This window comes from Cupressus sempervirens, chromosome 2, assembly GCF_028749045.1.
Source record: "Cupressus sempervirens isolate cs-2001-9-10 chromosome 2, ASM2874904v1, whole genome shotgun sequence".
Classification (NCBI taxonomy): domain Eukaryota; kingdom Viridiplantae; phylum Streptophyta; class Pinopsida; order Cupressales; family Cupressaceae; genus Cupressus; species Cupressus sempervirens.
The window spans coordinates 88405638-88425527 of record NC_143119.1 but is presented as its reverse complement, the minus strand read 5'-3'; positions in this window follow the sequence as shown (position 1 = coordinate 88425527).

The following is a 19890-nucleotide window of genomic DNA, read 5'->3' as shown; positions in this document are numbered from 1 at the left end:
AAAATCACGAGAAGATTCTCCCTTGATTTGACTCTTATTTTTAGGCCATCACAAAGTAACTCCTACTAATTAAATCCATCAGAATTGGTGATATAGATCAGTCATTGAGATCTGATAGCTACAATCATTATGATTTGGTTAAGGTGTTGCCGTAGAAATACTTAGGAAGAGAAAACATCATTCATGTTTCACAATTGTCTACTAAAGATCCATAACATTGTTTAGTTCTTTGCCTGGAACTCATTATATTGTAATTTAAGGAACCATTAGTGTGAGGTTTAATCAATTTTTCTTCTCAAAGTTATATCATTCTTTGTCAATTTGGATTCTACCCATGCATGGGTAATTTTCAGAAATGGATGTCTATCCACTGTTCGATTAAACTAAAGCACACAGTCACTTTATGGTTATTCATGAGGGCAAGCATCATTTTAAGAAGGCCCGCTGTATTGATTGTTGGAGTAAGATGAGAATCTTACAGAAGCCTGAGAAATAGAGATGTCAAAGAATGAACAGAGATGAACATACTGTGCCACACATCATCATACTGTACCTTTTAATCGACTTTGTCATGATACTGTTATTACTGCTAGGCAGACTTAACTGGTAAATAGTAATATCCAACATTGTAGTTTGTAGAAATTATAAGTAATAAAGAAGCTCAAGGTAATTGAAATTGTAACCCAAAGTTTGCAAGAAAAACATGCCATCAAAAAACTAGCAAAAAGACAAGCTAGACGACTAAAATTATTAAGATCAAAAAGACTGGAGGCAACTACAAGCAGGAGATGCAGAAGAGGTACCAAAAGCCTTAGCACTAAATATCCACAGAACTGAAGTGCTACATCAAGATGACTGAACAAAAAAAGGCAGTTATGCAGTATTTGATCTCTATTACTATAAGTCTGTTTAGCTTGCTTCGTGGGTACACAATGGAAGCTTCAACACCTTTGTAAATTGTGGATTTATAGTGATATTTACTATGCATTTTACTTTCAAAGAATTGTTCATTGATAAGTTCCAAAGATGGTAGTTTAATTTTACCATTTGGCAAATATCTTGATAGTGAGGAAAGCAATCAAGGAACCACCATTTCATATGAAAGGCTTTGAAATAACCAAAAACAAAAAATCCTCCCATACAACATATAAGTGAATATTATTTCACTATTTAAACACCCATGGAAAACATACATTTTAGGCGGTATATTTTAATGTTGTATTTAATATATTTATTCAAAATCATACATCAAAAGCATCAAAGTAGGTGAAGGCCTTGAAATTCCATTGTAACAAGAAACACATCCAATCTTGAATAAGGGTTGATTGTTTGATATCCTATAATAAAAATTGGATAGAACAACATTTATAGGAAATTATCATCAACTTAGACTCGAATTTTCACATTGGTCCCCACTCTTATGGTAGATCTCAAATGTATGTCTTATTGTAAGAGGAAGCTCAAGGATCATTCCTCAAAATTTGTAGATACAACAATTGTGAAGGATACACTAGCAAAACTGTACCCTTATTGACAAAGAGATTGGCTTAGTTACTTCCTTGGTACAAGACTTAAAGTTTTTTTTTGTACCAAACAGATAAGCCTTACTCAGTACTCAGCACAAACACTCAGCATTCATTACATACCATTCGATATCAAATGGGTGTGTGGGATTATACGCACAATAAATAATAAAGGAGGGAATTGAACCCTCCCTGATGCTCGCACTTGTTGAGGTCCACTTCAGTAATGGCCCTTCCTATGAAATTGCTATCTAAAAATTTTCTAATGAGATAATGTGTTATGAGCTCTTCATCTGTGGGATGGAACGTGAATCCAAGAGGCAGTTGTGCATTACCCATATCATGACTATATATAACTAAAGTTAAAAGCCTCTATTATTGAATTCTCTTCCCTATCACCCATATTCATTTCCTTTGCTATTCATGCTTCACACGGGAGTCTTTTTATATGATGATTTATTATCAATCATGTCCATTCTCTATGAAACAATTCTTATTCTACAAATTTGAGATGCTAGAACTTTTGTGGATGTGCAGGCCATCAAAACATACTATAGGGAGGATGAAGAACTTAATCTCAACTGTCAAACTCAGGAAAGTGATGTTTTATTGTAGAATCATAACATATGGTTGTTCAAATTTTATATCTCCTAAATGATTTCCTTTTAGCGTATAAGTTTTTGTGCATAGTTGCCAAGTCTGGTTATTGTATTGGGCATATTAATGAAGAAGCATATTAGATACTGTCAGTGATTATGACAATTTGATTAGTTATTGTTGATATTTTTCAGGCATTCTATAAAATAGTTCACATGCCTTCTATATGATATGACATTTTGCATGCATCCTGCAGTGTCTCATCTGGCTGATGATGGATTATGGAGAGTGATCTAAAATGATGATGCTAAAAAACATCACAATCCATTTGTAATGCAAGTTCATTTTGGATTTGATTGTGATGTTTTTTAGTGTCATCATTTCAGATCACTCTCTGTAATCCATCATCAGCTAGATCAGACACTGTAGGATGCATGCAAAATGTCATATCATACAGAAGGCATGTGAACTATTTTATAGAATGCCTAAAAAAAAATTTACACCCAGGCGTTGGTAGAAATTTCTACATTCATTGGTCAAAATTTCTACATTCAGCGATCAAAATTGTCGACCTTCATTGGTCGAAAGTTCTACCTTCTTGGTCAATATTTCCTACCTTCAATGGTCAAACTTTTCGACCATCATTGGTCAAAATTTCTACCTTTATTTGTCAACATTATCCACCTTAATTGGTCAAAATTTTAGACCATCATTGGTCAAAATTTCTACTTTTCCTGGTCAACATTTCTACCTTTGTTGGTCAAAGTTTTCAACCTTTATTGGTCAAAATTTTTACCTATATTGGTCAAAATTTCTACCTTCATTGGTTGAACTTTCCAGCTTTCATGGCCAACACTTTCTACCATCGTTGGTCAAAATTTCTACTAATATTGGTCGAAATGGAAATCTTCAATTGTCAAAATTTTGACCAATTCTAGGAAAAACTTGCACTGTGGTTATAGAGGTTTTTCGACCAACGTATTGGTCAAAATTTTGACCAACCAAAATGTTGGTTGAACTTTCAATCGAAAAAATTCTGACCAATGCATTGGCCAACGATGGTCCAAGTTTGGTCAAAATGTAGGTCAAAATTTTGACCAATAATGGTCAAAAAATGGCCTCAAATGTAGTAGTGTTATCCTATGACAAGTGCCCATGGGCATGCATACCCCCATCCCAACCCTAATGATCATAACTTTCAAAAGTACCACAGAAGATTAGAATTTTAAAGTTCTTTGACAAATGTATGTGCACATACTTGTATGTGGTGCACCACCATCACAAAGATCATAACAAAAGCACTAGATGGGAACACAATGCAAAATATAACACCCAACTAAAAGCAACATGGGAGGATAGAGTCTACATGAATCCCAAGAACCAATAAAACCATACATCATGAAATCACTCAACTAGCCTCAATTTTAGAGTATGGACTCTACATGAATCTCAATGATGCAACAAGACCAAACATCATGAACTCACTCAACCAACCTCAATCTAGGAGTATGGATTCTACGTGAATCCTAGTGTCCATGAGACAACAACAAAGGTCTAAAAGAAACAATAAAACCAAGTATAAAATCACTCAACCAAACACAACATCAAGAGTATAAATGTGATATGTATCCCAATGAAAACATAAAAGTGAAACAAAGGTCTGACTAATATCCAAATAGATAATTTAGGTCCATGACCCAACTCGTGCCAAGAAAATTTGAGAAAGTTGGGCAGCACGCAAAATGAGGTAGAAACCCCAAAAATTTTGGAAAACTTCAAAATTAAAACCCATTTTTCCTTTGGGTACATAAACTCCAAAAATCTAAAAATAAACAAGTTCAAACACCATATGCAAAAATGGCCAGCATAATGATGCAAAACCCCAACTCCTCATCTCGAAAAATAGAGAAATGTTCATACCTACCCAATCAGGTAGAACTAGCATACAAAAGTGGAGGGGAACACTAGTTCTCATCCTCCAAACAAATAGCTATAAAAAATGGAAGCTAAAATGGAGTAGAAACAATAAAATGGGAAAGCCCTACCTCACAACTAGAAGGACAAAATGGGAATTTAAACCATAAAATAAATAGCCTATAGAAGTAGCTAAAAATCACAGCAATCCAAAGTTTTCTCAAGTGAGCTAGATCTAATTAGCTCAACCTTGTGACGATCCCACGCCTGTAGCTTGAACAATGAAAAAAAAAATATTTTCTCATGAAGAGGATTTTTTTGGTTTTACTCTCCAACTTTCTAATTCAAAAATGAGAAGTGAGGAATTAAATTCCTTTTTGGATGTTTATTCACTTTTCAAGTGAATAATCAATTAGGGAAAATAACTAGCCAACCTAGTCAAACCCCAAATTGACCCAAAAAAAATAGGCTATTCCTAGAAATAGGAATTCATCTATGGAAAAGCTACCAAAAATTAAAATAAATCAATTAAAAAGCCCAAAAACCCACAAACACATAAATTGCCCTAACAATTTTTGTGACAATGTGAACCTCTAAATACATAAACACACTCATTGGTATAATTACATAATGCAAATGAGTTTAGATTTAATATTCATTGAAAGGTTTAATTAAAAAATTCAAATATGGATACATCGACCATACATGGATGACATTTATAAAATATGAATGGTTGAATCACTAACTCCATATGCGGCTACCAAGGATATTAATCCTGCACACTACACAACATGATCAAGTGCAATTGCATATAATAACATAGCCGAAGCAATAAATAAATTAAATCACTTCATTTAACCATTTATTTGATTATATTAAAATAATCTATTTACATCACTCACATTTGCATAAAGCACAACATAGGAATAAAGTAAATAACCATAGCATCAAATCCATTGCATAACATAATTAGTGATATGTCCAAACATTGGATAACTATATATCATCATAAAACACACTGTCATCTCAAAATGGCATCATCATGCAAAATGATTAACTAAATAGAATAGTAGTCTAACATCTATGATACCAAAATCAAGGTGTAGCATCCAAGCCTTAGGTCATCTCAAAAGTAAAGCATAACATAAGTAATAAAATATCTCTCAGATCAGAAAATAACAAGGTAAATGTCTGCAGCACATAACCAAATAATCCACATGGACAATCCATTTCTAATCATTTAAGCATTTAATAAAGGTTGATTAAGGAATAACAAAAGGCACTTAAAAAAAATAAGTAAACACAATCTTAAACATGACTAACCACTGCTACAAGAACCTAGTCTAGTGTAGCATGGTAAAAAGTACATAGTACAATCTCTACACACATCTTAGGGTAATCATGGAATAACCTCATGATACCACATTGATCCTAGTAACCACTGGCACCAACCTTAGTGAACCATAAATCACATCATAATCTCATAACTGAGCCATAAGCATAATCAAAGTAAATAATAAAAAAACATATATTAAATCATCTCAATGGTGTAGACCACTCATGGTCACAATCATGATTCATCACAAAAAAATATCAGCAAGGTTGCATCCATCAGGACGACTTACAAAAGTCAAATCTGAGAGGCACTAGAATAGGTGCCTAAACAATTTTGATTAAAAAATGGCATAGTTGCATGATAAAATTGTGAACAAATTAGAGGCCCAAGTCTCTCAATAAGAGGATATCATAACCATTGAGGTTGATGATGACCAATCAGAGAATTCCTCATGGGCAAAAAAGAGTAAGAAACAAAAAATGATTGAAAAGCTTGACAAGGTTAGAGGAAAGGCATTGGAAATTTTGCAAAAGGGATCCAATTTTTTTGACACAATAAGACATATTTTCTTGCTAAAGCAAGAAGATAAGAATGGAAAGATCCCAAACAAGAGTGAATTGCAAATTCAAATGTTAGATGAGTGGATTATTCAAGCTCAAGAATTTATGAAAGATGATGGATTCATCAAATTAGATGAATTCAAGTCATTCTTATACAAATTTAAGCAAAATGAGCTTACTTTACAATTTCAACCAGGTGATTCCCCTAAGAAAATTGCAGGGTTGGTGCAAAGGTTGTAGGAATATGATCCTAATAGTGAGAGCCTCACAATAGAAGAAACCAAATAGCTCATAGCTATAAGTGGAATGCTTCTCTTTCTTGGATGGGAGCTAAGATCATATTTTTTGTTAGATAAAATCAAGAATCTAGATAAGTCAATCTCTTTTGAAGAGGCCAACATTTTTGGTGAGCTGGAAGGTGTTGGTTTCAACATCGACAACAAATCAATGGCTATATGGAGCATGATTCCTAAGGGAAATAAGCCAACTATCATGGAGCTAAAGGAGTCCCCCCAAGGTAATATGATATTGTGGATGGAATCTTACTATTGTATTGAGTGATCATATCCATAATTTGTAGAGCATAGCATCACTGATGGGGAAGAGAAAAATGGATATGCTAGAAGAGTAGTTATTTCAAACATACAACGTATCTATTGATGCTAGGAAAAAGTATGAAGAAGAATTAAAAAGGACTTATTTTTAAAATTAGCTAATAGTGATATGTAATTTTTGTCATTAATGGCAACACATGATGTACATGTTGATAGGAAACCTCATAAATAAAGATACTTAGTATTTGGCTATCAGAAAATTATCCAAGTATAGAATTTGGTTTACAACATTGTATTGTCTTTTTATAACATGTTGCAGATGTCATATTATGTCAAGAGAGGTTACATGGAGATAGTATACATGTTGGTGATGATGTGTATAACCTCAAAAGTTTGTATGGGCTATAAGGAATAGAGTTAATCATGTTTTGATGAAGCAGGATAGTGTAATTGAAGGAAAGAATTGTTTTGATTACAAAAAAATTACTCATCCAATTAGGGCCAACATCCTAGATGTTTACTCTAACTTGGAAAAGTGAATTGTGGTCTTTTCTGACCTAGTAATATTTTATGTAAAGGCATGGTATTTATGCAAAGGACTTCTTGCGATAAGAAGTGTGCAATCTTGGTGTATTAGTGCTATCTTGTAAGATTGTGAAGTAAGCAATTTTTTATGAAAGCAATATATGCGAAGTTTTATCTAGTGATCTAAGGTTCAGCTAAATATTAGAGATTAGACAAGGAAGGAAAATAATAGTAAAATACTTGCTTGATCAGTGAGCTCTTGTTGTAGTTGAAATTGCATGTTTGGGTAGTGGGCTGTTTTTGCATACATTATACTACAACTTCTAATAGGGTTGGAATCTCCTAATAGGGACTCTAATTCTCCTAACAGATACTAGTTATACTAAATTTTCTTGTTGAATCCTAATAGGGTCCATCCTCTAACAAGGAACATATATATCTATATACTATCTAGTGGGTATCATCCCCACCAAGGTTTCCCTAGTTAACAAAATATGGTGTCATGAGTTATCTTTGTGTATTGTTTTTGAAATTAAAAGTGACCAAAAAAAAGGGGGTCGGCCCTTAACAATCAAAAGGTTGGTAACCAGCACATTACCAGCCAGTTACAAAAATAGACAAATAGAACAGGAGTACCAGTAGGCAGAGACTTATATCATAAACAAGAAAGCTAGAACCAAAAAGGAAACAACCTAGCTACTAACCACATAGTCCATAAAGGCACCCAGGCCTATAAAATCTTAAATATAGCTGATTACTAGCAAAACCATAACTTCCATAAAAGTATATAAAGTCTTGTGATCCTTAGATCCCCATAACTGAATAGAACTAAAAAAGACTTAGATTTCTTTTTTCCCTTTTCCTCTTGCATGAAGTAGAATTTGGGCCCAGTCATTGACAAGAAACTTGAAGAGTAATTTGTTGTCCTCCATGTCCAAGCTAGTTTCATCCTTCTTCTATGCCAACAATTGGAGTGTAGTAGCAGCAACATGAGTAACTTTAAGTCCAAACTTGGAGAACGTGAAAACCCCTCCTCCAAAGCTTTGACCCTTTCCTCTAGGTTCATGTAATGCTCCTCCACTACCTCAGTCTCCTCTTTATGCTCCTTGACCTTCTTTGTAGCAACCTCTTTCATTTTCTGTCCCTGTGTTTTATCCTCCAGCACCTATTGGTTAGAGGAGATCTTTGAATTTTTCTTAACAGGGGAAGAAATGGTAATTGGGGAATTATCCTTTTTGCTCATCTCATCACAAAAAGTAATAGGTTTAAGAGAGAAGCTAGATAAAACATGGGTTGTCTTAGTGTTCCTTTCTTTGCTGTCTGACACTTGAGTTTGAGTATCATCCATCAAAATGTTCCTAGAATTGAAACTTTTTCCCCCCTCCTCATTATCTTCATCCTTTTTGGAGATGGAAATATTTTCCTCCTCCCGTCTATCACTGTTATTGCCTGAGCTATCTTCTTCAACTTTCTCAACATGGTATCTGATGGACTTCTTCTTAACTCTAGCCTAGGACTGAGCTAACCTACCAGACCTTCTTCTTACTTTTCCCCCAATATCCTCACCAGAATCCTCTCCAACAACCTCAACCACCTTATCAACTTTAATTTTCTTGTTTCATTTTTTGTTTTAGGGCTATGTCAAGTTTTTTCTTTTTCTTAGTATCCTTGCTAGGAGATGGCCTAGGAGTGTAGATTTTCATCCCCGTATTGGAGCTTGAGGGGGAAATCGGACTATGGTGGGGGTTTTCCACTACAACCTCTCTGGGGGGACACAAAGCTAAGTGGAACTAATACAGACAAAAAATTAACCCGTAATGAATATTAGAGAAGTTTAAGCCTTTACTCTTTTTTTCCCTAATATCATTAATCATATCCTCAAGCGAATGCAGAAGGAAAAATAGAATGGAAATGAAATCCCTATTTCTAAAGTGATTCAACAAAGGAAAATGATAATAATAGCACACTCCAAAGTTTCCTTCCAGTGTGAGATACTTCATTAGGACCAAACACACATCATCCTAGGTCTCAGGTAACTTATCCCTTTTAAACCCTCCTCTATAGTGAACCGGCTCCTCATTCTTCGCAAAGAAGTTATTCATGCTAGCCTCATCTGAGACTTTAGTTACTTTCTTCCATTTTTTTTCCTTCACTATGAGTCCTGTTGTCATGACAATTACCTCCTCTATGACTTGAAATATAATGCCATTGATTGTAACCTTCCTATTGTTCCAATTATTCACAAATTGTAATGCACAATTTTCATTGTACCTAGCCATGGACATCATATAGGGCAAAAAAACCCCTTCTTTAGGAAGATACCAAGTTGCCATCCTATCCTTGAAGTTCTCTAATCTTGTTGATTCCAACCGATTCAGATCACCTCCCATTTCAATTCCTCCACTATTTGGCCTCTCTTCCTCAAAAATACACATCATAACTTTATCACTTTCAAATTATCTATGCCTACTCTCTTGCTTAAATTCTTTGAGAAAATAGGGATCAAAATTATAGACCCGTGTATGATGTTCTCTAGAATCCCATAACATCTTATTATGAGATTCGTGGGTATTAAAAAACCTAATTTTCTCTCCCTGTCAATTTCTGACATTCCAATTCATAATATCTATCGTACTTCCTTTTGGAGAGTAATTCAAATCTTGCAGCGAGTTTCCATAATTACAAAAAGACAATTTCCTTAATTCATAATTACTCCACTCGTCATTTATATGGCCACATCTGTCTCTTATTTCCAAAACACTAAAGTTTAATTTAGCAACAAAGTTCTCCATCTTTCCAAATTTGGCCTTACTTTTAAATTTAGTGATCACCATTTTGAATTTTGCCACCTTTTTCCTTAGATATCAACATCCTTAGATTTTCATTGATATCAACTCAATTTTCCTAGCACGTGATTGCCCTAACGTTAAACCCCATGGTAGCTACAACATTTTCCACTTGATTACCCTCCTAGTAGATATGTTGTAGGTGGACCATTCTCATTTCCTTCAATATATTTTTAATATCTAGGATGATATTTCTAATCTTCCATCCCAATTTTGCCTCCCCCTTTACCCAATCGATCACTAGTTTGGAGTCCCCTTCTATAGTTAACTCTAAAATGTTTATTTCCCTAGAGAGTTGAAGACCCCATAATAACACCGTAGCTTCTGCCACATTTTTGCTACCAATCCCCACCTGGCCTACATAAACCAATAGCACATCATCATTCCTATCTCTCAGCACACCTCCAGCTACTCCCTATCCTCCTTTCGCAGCTCTGTCAAAATTTAATTTATACTGTGTGATGGTGGGTGGTCTCCATATTGTTTGTTGTCTCCCCTTTGTGTATTGTTACTATTATTGTTTAGGATTACTTTATTGCTTTATTGTGCATGGTTTAAAGTAAGTAATAATTGGTGACTGAAGTATATAGATTACTGATTCACACACTCCTAGTAATCCCTATTTCTAACATACAAGAGAAAAATTGAAATGCTAGAAAATTAGTTATTTGAAATATACAACATATCTATTGATGCTAGGAAAAAGTATGAAGAAGAATTGAAAAGGACTTATGTCCTAGAATAGAGGGTGACTTCCTTAGAAGAAGAAACAAGAAGTTTCAGGAATGTGTTAAGGCCCATCATATAGGTAAGAGACCAGGAAGCCCAAACAGAAGTTGATGTAGCAAATGTGGGAGAGTGTCATTATAACGAAATTGATGAATGGGATGGAGCCAAGGAGGTAAAAATCAAGACAATTTAGAGATTGGTGATGGACAAGATAGGTGCCTTACAAATTATATCACAAAATGTGCATAGCAATTACATCTCACTATAAGGAGCTAAATTCTGGTGCTAAGAAACATTATCCCTTATATCCCCTTTATTCACACCATGGGGGACATTTACACAATTCTTTGATAACTTAGTTCCCCTATTACCCCAAAAGAAGGAGTTATTGAAGACAATAATTATTAATGCCAGAAAGATGATTAGCAAAGTGAAGGAATTGCATGGGTTTTTCTCAAGGAAAATGTAATTAATGCAAGGAAAGATTAAAATAATTATTGCTATAATTCCAAGTTTTATTCCTACTATCCTAGATGTTGATGGAGCAATAAAAGAATGGAAAGAATTATCCTCCTCTCTTGATGATATTTTGGGACATTCACAACTTTTGGCCTTTTGTAATAATGAGACAAATGTTATAGCAGTCTATGACATGATTGATTTTATGTTTAGGATTAAAACAAATATGAATAAGGTAATAGGGGAATTAAAGGCTATAATTGATACTAAGTGGAATAATTGTATTGGTGAATTAGATATCATCTTGGATGCCACATGGCCAGAAGGGGATAGTAACATCACCATTTGGGAAGTCATTGTTGTTATTAGGGCTATACCACCTATTGATTGCAACTAGGAAATTTTGGGGTGTACTTACAAGTAGAGGAATCAAGAGAAAAAAAAGAAAAGCAATAGGTGCATGAAGAATAGTTTTTTTTTCTAAAAGATTGTAATGATACACTAAACATAACCAAAAGATAAGAAAACAAAGACCAAGAATAATGAACGTATATTTTTTTTAAAAAACAACAACTCAACTTAACACAAATACAAGTAGATATCATCAAATATATATATATATATATATATATATATATATAACGATGCAAATACATTTCAAAATCAGTACAATAATGAAGTACAACATCATTCTTAATCACTAATGTCCAACATATGGACCCTACTAGAGATTAAATACTAATTCAAGGAATAACTTCAACAGTCATCTTTAGCTACTTGTTAATCAACTCAAGCACCTGTAAAACATACAAAAATGCAACACAACAAAAGATGGGGGGCTCAGTACACACTAAGTTAAAAAGTGTCAACCACCTGCATAAATGTTAAGATTTACATATACATAAACATACTACAGATATCAAAACTACTTAACATAATGCAGTTTCAAAAATTACTATGCAAGAAGTAACATTTACTTATCATTGCAAAAATTAAACTTGCACTAAGAAAATCCTGTAAATGATTCATATATATATTGAGGTGTCATCACTATGGTACCGAGATTCTACATCCATGTTTGATATGCCCTTAGATTTCTCATAGTGGTACTCTCTATTATACTCATCATACGACGTAATAGAGACTTGCCTTATTCTCCATACTTAACCATATAGGTTTAAGTCATAGGTAGGAAAATTAACTTATAATTTTAAATTAACCCACCCAATTCATTTTAATGTTATCACTAAATTAAATAACTAAAAAGGATTAACTAGATTCAGCCACCCCAATATATGCTCATTACGACTTTTCTTAAAACACACATCAAATAGATTTACTAAGAATGCACATGCATTAGGTATCAAATTAGTATACCACATGATACTACATTTTTCATCCATTTGCAACCTATCTTATTCTAACATCTTTCAAAGGTAAATTTAGATCATTACAACAATAGGAACAAATCTTATAATACCAAGATGGTGTAATTACCATTAAACTACTAACTCAACTTAACAATATTTATGAATTCATAATACTATAACACATCTTCCTACTAAAATAATCATCTTAACTTATGATTGAATAGACCAGGATATCAGAACCAAAATAAATATGATACTTTTATTTAAAATAAAATTATATCATCATACATCATAATCCTTCTTTTATTTGAAAACAATTTTTCATTTCAGTAGTGGATAGAATAACATCATTAGAATAATATCTTCTAATTTATAAAGTTTTCATCTTAAAAAAAAGCATAATATATATATCATTGGTATGTCTAAAATAACTTCATAAAAAATTAAATTTATACATCATAAAAAATTTCTACAACATTTAGTTTACCATTTTGTATAAGCTCTATCAATGTTTTTTAAACAAAAAGAACATAATCAATGATACTATATATTCAAATAAACTTATTTCCAAATTGCCAAATATAATTTCTAACTCAAGATTAGCATACTAACTTACCTTGTGCAACTATTAAGGAATTCAAACCAAATTGTATTTCAAACAGGGTGTTGGCTGTTCTATAAGAAAATTTTCAGCAGTTCAATAAGCATGTCAAACTATACTGATATAATGTTGATTCAACCTTGTTTAAGATCCATACATAACTGTTTGTTACAATGCAGGTTTAATTTCGCAACAAAACTACTGCACAAAGATTACCCGTGACTTGTTGGATGAAAAGACAAACATATTTTCCTTTATACAATAAAATGAACCTACTAGTGAATATGAGAAGACTATTTAATTTTTAACTTACTATTCAAACCAAAGTTTTCCCAAAACTTGTTTAGTAACATACACTGCCTTGGTTCATATATTCATCAGGGTAATTGACTGTGAACATAACTTATTTACAACCTGACTAACAGCACGTTCAAACCCAAGCTTATTTACTCTATTTCATCTATGCCCAAAAACCAAATGCAATACTTTGATAGCACAATAGTATTAGTAATCATAGAGGCATAATTCTCACAAAGATTGGCTCAATAAAAATGGATCCTAATACATTGATACAATTTCCATGTTATAAAAAAAAACCCCAAATGCGTTCAATGTTATCAAAGTGAAAACACTATACCCACACTCAAGTATGGATATATGCAAAACTTAGCATCATCGTGCTAAACCTTGCATACACCCATGCTTGGGTATTGTCTTATATCATTTTCAACAACAACATTATTTAGAAATTTCAAAATAACCCATACAAAATAGAATAGATTAGGGAAAAGAAAAGCCCCCTACCAAATCATAGTAGACTGAGAGAACTCTGCTACAGGTTCGTTGTCAAGGCTACGAATCCAAAACAAATACCATGCTGCCAACACAACCAACTCAAATATGTCCTTAGAATGTAGTAACGCAGATGATTCAAACAATATCAACCAAAACTTCTTGTGAGAAACCTGATCTGTCTCAGTCTCATAAGCTCGTAACTCCTTCAAACAAAACCCCTTCATGATGCTATTATCTTGGCATTAACTTACAGATGTGCAAGAGAATAGAGAAAAAAATGGATAAATTTCCTTGCCATATCAACAAACAAAACCCCATACCAGTTGTACTAACTGACTAAACCTTAAGTGCTATAAAAGTTCAACAAAATAAATAAATAATAATGAATGCATCTATAACAACACAGAGTCGTGCATACGGCTTCCTCTTCTTCTGCCACATTATATGCCATGATCAAAAAAATGCATAACCCTTTATTACTAGAGCATGAAAAACCATTGAAATTAGGGATATAAATCCTTAACACATATTTGCCAAAGTTTTTCTTACATGATAATCAGCTTGAAAGTATTATAAAAGCCGTGGGTTTCATATCTGCTCTCAATACACCATAGTGTAAATTAATATTGTTAGGGTATCCAAATCCTCAATAACATAAGCAAGCATACTTAAGGTAAATAATTTTTATAAATATATTCAAAAGATTTAATCTTATAAAATCAAAACTAGTTAAAACAATGTATTTACCTAATGAAATAAATAAACTCTTTGTTACAAGGATATACAACTACAAACGTAAAATAATAAATGAATATGTTATCCTCAATAATATATATTAAATCAATCCTTTTAATCATACATCACTCAAATTTGCTAAAATCCAAAGGCACGCAACATGTTTTATTTAAATGTATCTATATTGTTTTGTTAAACATTTATCATGCTAACTTCTAATAAAAGTTCAACCACAATACATGTCCCTTGGACATCCTCAACCAAATTCAACAGATAATAGAACGTAACATCAAATAAATAATTATAATATTAAAGTCTTAATATAAAATTAACCAAAGTAGTGGTCAGGCATGACATCCTCCCCCACTAGGTTATGACTTTCTCCTAGAAGTCAGGAAACAAGAACGGATGAGCCACTCTCATCACTTCAGTGTCCTCCTAGGTAGCAGATGTTTCATCATTGGGGTCCCATAAGACCCTTACCTACTTTATTTCTCTTCCTCTTAAACTCAAAGTTCTACTTTGCATTATCTATACTAGTTCCAACATGATTTGTCCATCCATAATCTACAAATTTTTCCAGCCAAGCATGTGAGCAATATTAGGTATATACTTACGCAAAACTGAAACATGAAATACATTATGAATGCATGAAAGACTCGATGGCAAAGAAAGTTTATAGGCAACAGGTCCAACCCGTTCCAAAATTTCAAACAAACACATGAATCAAGGAGCTAACTTGGATCCCTTACCATAACAAATCAGACTCTTATGTGGTCTTACCCGGAGGAACACTTTATCACCTACCAAAAATTGGCGGTCAATTCTATGCTTATCAGCATATTTCTTCTGCCTATCTTGAGCAGTAATAAGGTGTTATCTGATCCTTTTAACCTATTTTTCTAAGTCTTGCAACAAATTAGGACCTAAGAGAATCATGTCCTCCAAATTATCCCAACTGAGTGGTGTCCTACATGGCCTACCATACAGTGCTTGAAAGGGTGCCATACCTATGGAGCTGTGATATCCATTATTATAAGAAAATTCCACTAAGTGTAGATACTCCTCCCATTTATTTTGTCTATCCATAATGTACATCCTAAGCATGTCTTCCAATATCTAGTTGACATGTTCAATCTGTCTATCTATTTTAGGGTGATAAGCTGAACTGAAATTCAGCTAAGTACCTAACTCTCATTGCATGGATCTCCAAAGAGATGAAGTAAACACTAGATCCCTATCAGAAATAATCTTTTTAGGAATACCATGTAACTTAACTATCTGCTCCATAAAATTTTTGGCAACCGTTGCTGCATTATAAGATGATCTAACTGGAATAAAATGAGCAACCTTAGTAAAATGGTCCACTACGACCATGATGGCATCATGCTTACGAGTTGTAGAATGTAATCCAGTAATAAAATCTATAGAAATGGTGTCCCATTTCCATTCTGGAATATTATGTGGCTGCAATAGTCCCACAGGGTGCTGATGTTCAGCCTTAACTCACTGACACTCCAAACATTGAGCCACAAAATTTGCTATGTCTCTTTTCATTCTAGGCCAATAGTAATGCTGCTCAAGGTCAGCAAGCATTTTCTTGACACCCAGATGAGCTGAATATGGTGCTTTGTGAGCCTCCAACATAACTAGATTTCTCAGATCACCTGACTCAGGAACGTACACATTCCCTCTATATAGTAGTAGACCTTCAGAATTCATTGAATACCCCTCAAAATTCCCTTCCAAGACACTACCGCTATCCAAAACAGCCTTAACATCTTGAAACCAATGATCTGCAAAAAGGTTTTGCAAAATCTTATCCTTAAGATCCACTATTAGGATCAAAGAAGATAATACATGTCACCTTCTGCTAAGTGTATCAACCACTGCATTCTCCTTCCCTTGCACATACATAATCTTGAAGTCGTATTCACATAGGAACTCCATCCATACTTTCTACCTAGCGTTGAGGTCTAGTTGTGTGAAAAGATATTGAAGGCTTCGATGATTAGAATGTAACTCAAATCGTTGACCTAGAAGAAGATGCCACCACTTGGTCGAAGCATGCATAATCATAGAAAGTTTGAGATCATTAGTAGGGTAATTCACCTCATGACTCATTAGCTTTTTGGACTCATAGGCTATAACACGTCCTTCTTTCATCAACACTACCCCTATGCCATCCAAAGATGTATCAGTACAAACCACAAACTCCTTTGTTGAATCAGGGACTGCCAGAACTGGTGCACTAGTCAAACATTCCTTAAGTTTCTGAAATGCTACCTCGTACTCCTCTGTCCACACAAATTTCTTCCCTTTTCTCTGAAGAGATGTGATAGGATGCACTATTCTGGATAATTTTGACACAAATCTACGGTAATAGCTTGCTAAGCCCATGAAACTTGGAACCTCAGACACATTCATAAGTAATGGCCAATCTACAATAGCCCAAATTTTGGATGGATCTATAGAAATCCCATTCCTTGAAATGATATGACCTAAGTAATAGATCTCTGATTTGAAGAATTCGCACTTCTCAGTATTGGCATAAAGTCTATTCCTACGAAGGCATTCCAAAACCCGCTCTAAATGCTACTCATGCTCCTCAATAGAGTTAGAATACACTAATATGTCATCCAAAAATACCACTATGAACTTGTCTAGGTAAGTTCTAAACACACCATTCATTAGGCTCATGAAGACAGAAGGCACATTTGTTAACCCAAAAGGTACTACAGTGAATTCATAGTGTCCATACCTAGTGCAAAAAGTTGTCTTATGAATATGAGCTTCTTGGATTCTGAGTTGATGATATCCAAATTTTAGATTAATCTTCAAAAAGACTCGGGCACCCTTGACCTGGTCAAACAAGTCATCAATTCTAGGCAAAGGATACCTATTATTAATAGTGACCTTGTTTAACTGTCTATAATTGATACAAATTCTTAAGAAGCCATCTTTCTTCTTGACAAAGATTATAGGAGCACCCCAAGGCGATACACTAGGATGAATCAAACCTTTTTCCAAAAGCTCCTCCAACTAAAATTTAAGTTCAACCAGCTCTTGAGCTGTCATCCTGTATGGAGTCTTGGAAATTGGTTCTATTCTTGGAACTAAATCAATTTGAAAATCAATCTCTCTTCTTGAAGGTATTCCAAGAATCTCCTCAACAAAACATCTAAAAAACTCTACAAAATTGGATGATTGAGAGAAGATCTCTTAACCATAGAATTTTCTAAGTCATTTACCAAAATGGCAAACAAATTGTAGCCTTTTCAAATACACCTTGCCAATTGCTTGGTAGAAATTATTTGCAAAGAGATGGGTCTCTTGATTCCAGCAATAACCCTAGCTGATCCGAGATCATCTACGCAATGAATTATCTTATCCTTGCAATTCAAAATGGCTTGATGCTATTCTAACCAATCCATGCCTAAAACTATATCATACGATCCTAAAGGTATAACCCTAAGGTTCACTAAAGTAGTGAAGGATTTCATATGAATCTTATAGTCAGAAACAACAATATCAACGTTCACCTTGGATCTTGATGCTAACTCCACTTGCCATCTATTCCTTGCCCTAACCATAGGAATTCCACTATTTGCAACTAAAGCAGAAGAAATAAATGAGTTTGTAGGTCCAGAGTCAAATAAAATAGATACTTTCATACCTTGAATATGACCTTGAGCTTCAATAACCATGTTCTAGTTTTCAGCCTGCTTATGATCCAGGGTTACAAAGATATGGTGGTTCCTGGTAGAATCACCAACTATCGCTTTAGACCTAGCTGCCTTAGGTCCAACCTTTGGCTTATCCCAGTTAGGGCACTAGGACTGGTAATGACCTAACTATCCACAATGAAAACACTCAATAGATTTCTTGAATCCCATGTTCTGACCAGTCAAATAAAGAGATGGATTGTTACTCTACACACTTTGAGGTGATAGAGATGGTCTAGGCCATTCTGAACCCTTGGATTTCTTATCAAAATTTCCTTTCTTGAATTTCCCACCTGAAGAATCTAGATTTCAAACTACTTTGAGGAGGCTTTTGACTCTTACTGACATTCGGAGTAGGTGGATTCATGCTAGTTTTATATGAAGCCCCATGATAACCAAACTTCATCTTAATCAACTTTTCTCACTTCAAAGCTTCCTACATAGTCAAAGGTCTAAAAGTTCTCACTTCCTCCCCAATCTTGGGCATAAGTCCTCTGATGAAGTGTTGTATCATGGCCTTATCATTTTCAGCCCACCCAGAAAACTTCTTAAGCTCATAGAACCTATGTTCATAAGCTTCCACTGTAGAGCCAGACTGCATAATCTGAAAGAACTCCTTTGCATAGGCCTGACACCAATATTCAGACATAAACCTCTCCTTGAATCGCTCTACAAAGAGCTCCCAAGTAACTAGAGAGATATCAATGCCCAGCTTCTCTAACTCTTGCTCCCACCATAAGGAACCAAATCCTCTCAAATGCATAACCGTCCATCTTACCTTTGCGTTACTCAAGTAATGGTGTAAGACAAAGCATCACTCAATATTCAGCAGCTACACTTCTATCATTGTACCCTATTTTGTACCATAAAATAACGGTCCTTTCATCTTAGAAAGATCCTTGAGCTGAGATCTTGCCACTGGATCTTCCTTTACAGGAAGGTTAATACCCTGCAAAAGAGGTCTCCTATCATTCACTCCCCCACCAGGAATTTGGTTATTAGCCTCAATATTATCGAGACATTCCAGTATCCTATGAAGTATCATGGCTTGGCCTGCCTAGTTATCTTGGTTGTTTCCAACCCTAGCATTTTGATCAAATTGATCATTCCCAGCTAAATTTTGGTGCCAAGGACCTCTACCATGGCCCCTACCCCTACCTCTACTAGCATGGTTATCCTCAAGAAAGCCGCATCCTCGAGTTCCTCTAGTGATGAGAGGCATGATGGCAACCTACAAACAAATAACTATTAAAACATATCGATAATAGGCTAAACCCTATAACCCAAGAGTCCTGATTATCTCAACTAGGCTCTAATACCAAATGTAATGATACATTAAACATAACCAAAAGATAAGAAAATAAAGACCAAGAATAATGAACGTATATTTTTTTTTAAAAATAACAACTCAACTTAACACAAATACAAGTAGATATCATCATATATATATATATATATATATATATATATATATATATATATATATATATATATATATATATATATATATATATATATATATATATATATATATATATATATATATATATATATATATATATATCCATAATGATGCGAATACATTTCAAAATTAGTACAATAATGAAGTACAACATCATTC